This window comes from Apis dorsata, unplaced genomic scaffold (genome assembly GCF_000469605.1).
Source record: "Apis dorsata unplaced genomic scaffold, Apis dorsata 1.3 scaffold_292, whole genome shotgun sequence".
Lineage (NCBI taxonomy): Eukaryota > Metazoa > Arthropoda > Insecta > Hymenoptera > Apidae > Apis > Apis dorsata.
In genome coordinates, this window is record NW_006263567.1 from 1,179,937 (window position 1) to 1,184,611 (window position 4,675).

Genomic DNA, 4,675 nt, shown 5'->3' on the forward strand with positions numbered 1-4,675 from the left:
TTCCTATTCTCGTTTGAAAAATTGAATGATTGCTACGCGAGAATTTTCTCCATTTTTTTTGGAAAAGAATCGATAGATGGACACTCGATAGAAGGATGGCTGAGCTGCAAAGGAGTTCACTGGCAAGAAAGAGATGGAAGAGAAATTTGGATGAAGGAAAGATAAAATGGATGGACGCTTGTGCAACGATCGTAATTAAGCTTTCACAGCGGAGTGTTGTAATTAATCGTTAGTCGGTAGGCCGCCCCCGAAGAGTATCGGAACCCGTTTACAGGCAATTTCCTCAAGGGGTATAAACCAATGTGTCTGAATGGCGTGTGGATGTGCTATAATCACCTACTCCCTCCCCTACGTAACATTTAATCGCGTTATATTCTTGTGTGTGTATGTATACCATATAACCGTTACGTATATATATATATATATTATACATACCGTGTAATCGTGTGTATCGCTACCCCGTTCCCTTTTCTTAGTAATATTTTTCGTCTTCTGCCGTGTAAAATTCTTTAGGTGTAAAACTCTTCTCGGCAGAGTTCACGATTCTTCTAAATGAACGTAAAGAGAGAGAGGAGAGAGAGAGAGAGAGAGAGAGAGAAAGAGATTCTTAAAAATTCCCTCGTGTCCATTTCCAAATTGCTCTAATCGATTGCTGTCCTCGTAGACAATCCCATGCAATTTTTCCAATTAATCGTAGGTTTAGAGTCGCAATAAATTAGAATCGAGAATTCGAAAATGTCGAGAGGGACGTCGAACAATCGAGTGAGAGAATTTCGAGGGAGAGAGGACACGAGAGGAAATTTTTTTTAAGGTGACGCGCACATATGATGATAAAACTTTGTGCGCACATATTGGTAAATACGATTTTTCCAACGTTATAACGTATACGTCACGACATCTTGCGTCGTTAAGACTGCGACACTAATATTTTATACTCGGTTCTAAGAGGAAGAGGATGAAGAGGAGATATATCAGCGTGAAATCGACACCAATTTCAGCGACGTGTTTCTTTTTTCTTTTTCTTCGTTTTTTCGTTTTTTCGCGTTTCGTTATTATTACGCGCAAGCGGATTGCCCGCGTGGATCCGAAGGGCGAGCTCGTTTCATACGATAAACTCGGCGTTTTTTTTGTCATTGAGGAAGAAGAATCGTCGAATAAAAATAAGCGATGGATAAAAAAGAAAAAAAAAAATAAAAAGAAAGAAAAAAAAGGCGAAAGGGACAGTCTTTCGCGAGAAAACGATAAGCAATCTCCTTTTTTTATATCTACTAGAGAGAGAGAGAGAGAAAGAAAGAAAGAAAAAATTGTAATAATTGTCGTGCTCTAAGTGTCACGTTAGGGTAGTCTTTTTTATACGTGTTTTTTAAAAAACAAAAACGTCGAATCGGACAAGAAATGATGATATTCGCGGGTGATTTTTGTAAACGATTTGATTAGAACGTAATTCGAAAATCGGGGCATTTTTATTCGGCTGTGTTTTATTAAGCGGGGGGGAAAATTATGAAAGGAAATTTTGAGAGAAAAGCTGAAAAAAAAAGAAGAAGAAAAACGAAAAAAAAAAAAAGATAAATTCGCGTAGTATTCGGATAAGGCTTTCCAAATTTAGATGAATAATTTTTGTACCCTATTTTTTTAAGCGATCGCCGAGGCGATCAGGAAACGAGATCGGGCAAAAAGGGTCGTACGTTTAAAAAAAAAAAAAAAAAATCGCGCTAGAAATTTAGCTCGTATTAAGTTTAGTTATTTAAGCGTGTATAACCGCGTCGCGTAATGTAATTGGTAAAGCTGCCAAAAAGAAGAAGAGAGAGAAAGGAAAAAAAAACATTTTTTACGAACGAAAAAAGAGAGAGAGAGAAAGGGAGAGAAAAGAGATTGAGAAAACTTGTCGAGAAAAAAGAACGAAGATCTTTACGAAGAGAAAAGAAGAATCGCGCCACCGAGAGAAAGAAAGGGGATGAGATTGAATCAATTCGAGATCTTTCGAGGAAAATCGAAGGTGTTCGTCTCTCTGCTCTAACCGTTTCCATCTATGTTCCAAGTTTTTCGAATTCGATCTATTCGTTTATCGGAAACGAATCGAAATACACCTTTTCTCGAGGCTTAAAGAGAGCTCGACACACCGGCGTTCCTCGAATTGGAAATAAAATAACTCGCCGAATTAAAGTTTCGAAGAATCAAAGGATACAGGAGAGAAGAAGGATCAATGATGCGCAGCATCATTGCATGGCGGAGAAAGAGAAAGAGAAGAAGTCGAATTCCGTGGAAAACGAGTACCATTCGCGAAGCCCGTGTTTTCTTCTAGTTATATAGTTCTTCTAACGCGTGTTTAGCTTGTACTAATTAATTCGTTAATTAATGTCGATTGTAAAGTATGCGGAGGTGGGAAGAAGAAGAAGAAGAAGAAGAAGAAGAAGAAGAAGAAGAAGAAGAAGAAGAAGAAGAAGAAGAAGAAGGAGGAGGAGGAGGAGGAGGAGGAAGAGGAGGAGGAGACCGATCGGAGGGCATGACGGAAAAAGATAAGAAGATGGATCCGAGATCAGGAGAGAAAAAGAGAGAGAAAGAGAGAAAAGTGAGAAAAATGATGGCGAAGGAGATAAAAAAATGTTTAAAAAAGAGTAATAAGGAATCATAATAAAAAAAACACAAGCGTTCTTGTGCATTGCGAAAGCAAGAAAATAATCAATGCTGGTAGTGCGGACCAAACGGGACAACAGACAGAGGGTTGCTTTTTTTAAAGCAAGGAGAACAGGGAGGAGGAAAAAGGAAATTAAAAAAAAAAAAAAATGGTACGCGGAGAACGAAGAATTGTCGAGGTATGGAAATGAAGAAAATAGAGAGGAGGGAAGGAGAAGAGAGATGTGAGACTCGTAAAATTGCCGCTCCATCGGAAATCAACGTCTAGAAGACTCGTTCGTAGTGATTAAAAAAAAAAAAAATGGTACGCGGAGAACGAAGAATTGTCGGGGTAGGGAACTGAAGAAAATAGAGGGGAGGGAAGGGGAGGAGAGATGTGAGACCCGTAAAATGGCCGCCCCATCGGAAATCAAGGTCTAGAAGGCTCGTTCGTAGTGATTAAAAACAAAAAAAAAAAAAAATTTGAAAATTTTTTTTCGCGAAGCGTGTGATTCTGTCGAACGATTTTCTAAAAATTTAGGAATATGCATCCTCTTTTATATACATCCTAATTTTTTAAGTTTTTTTCTTCGATCTTTTCTTTCTTTCTTTTTTTTTTCTTCGTTCTGTCATTGAAAACGATTCAATTGAAATTGAAATCGTATCGCCAAAATGATATTATTGTTTGCAAAAGCAATTTTTGAATTTTTCAGAATTTTTAAGAGAAAATGATTCGAGAGAAAGACACGCCTTCCATACGATCATCCATGATTGGCTACGTGGTATTCGAAAGCGATACACCATTCTTAAGGTTTAAGGCTTAATATGAAATTCTTCTATCGGACTCGGTAGTGCGTTTGTCTGTCAGGGTAAGCTCGCTGTCTCGTTGACGGGAATATTTCTGTATCGGTTGTATTACGCGAAATCCATAAGGAAGCGCGCGTTCGTGCGTCGCGCGAAAATTTCTTCCTCGAGAGTTTCAAGACGTTGTGCACACTATACAATTTCTCTGCCTGCTTCATTTCGACTCGAATCTTGACGACGTTCGTGTCGTTTTCCCTTCATTTTAAATCGAACGAATCGTGTGCCAAAAATTTGGAAAATTTTGAATGATCTTGAAAACGATTCCTCTTCGAAAAAAAACTTTCGAGGGAGGAAGCAATCGTGACGACGTATCGATCAATCGATTTCCCTTTGAAGCGCATGCGTAATGCAAAATATATATATACACATATATATATATACACGCAATTAAAAACTATAATCACTGCTAATTCGTTGTTTCGATCGTAGAGATTCAACGGAATAGGAATTACTCGCTCCCTAGATCGCGCGCGTGTAAACTTCGATAAAATCGTAATCCTCTTGCAGAAAGAGGAAAACAAGTGCAAGTTTTCAAGCGGCGAGGCTAGGGTATATAAATAAATTCGTAGGTTATCCTTTGCTCGTAGTCGTTAAATACTCGAAGCTATCATCTCCCAGTTTCTTCTTCGTGTATAGCTTATGAATAGTCATAAAAACCTGGGCGCGCCCACGTCTCGATGAAATCGATCTATCTAAAAAAAAAAAAAAAAAAAAAAGGAAGAAAACAAACAAAGTCCCTTGATAAATTCATGAATCACTAATATCGAAGCGAAATTTTCTACTTCGAAGATGGAGATGAGCGGAAGGAAAAATATGGAAAATAAAAGAAGAAAAGGACTTGAACGCGCCCCGGTGATTAGTGATCTTGAGTGAATGGCGAGTGAGTGCGAGAAATGAAAGGATCTCTACCCATCACTTTTGAAATTTGAAGCCCGCCAGAAGAATAAGAGTAAGAAGAAATATAAAGAAAATCTTGTAAAGATTTATAAGAGGGGAAAACGGTATATAGCAACTCCGAATCGTATTTCCGGAAGCCCTTGTCCGAATGAATTCTCGTTGGCCATCGCGTAGGCCAAGCAATAAGCTTTTCTTTCCGTTCTACCGCGTTTTTTTTTTCGTTCGTCGACATAGGAGAACAGAGAGAATGAGAGAGAATGAGAGAGAGAGAGAGAGAGAGAGAGAGAGAGAGAGAGAGAGA

At 38.5% G+C, this 4,675-nt stretch overlaps 1 long non-coding RNA gene across 1 annotated transcript in view; it reads left to right on the forward strand.

The window, feature by feature from the left end:
* The window catches only part of LOC102672398, a 21,056-nt gene that overhangs the window by 3,772 nt on the left and 12,609 nt on the right, over positions 1-4,675 (forward strand). The window contains exon 2 of the long non-coding RNA XR_421990.2: positions 698-704. This is a non-coding gene — a long non-coding RNA (uncharacterized LOC102672398). The remainder of the gene's footprint in view (positions 1-697; positions 705-4,675) is intronic.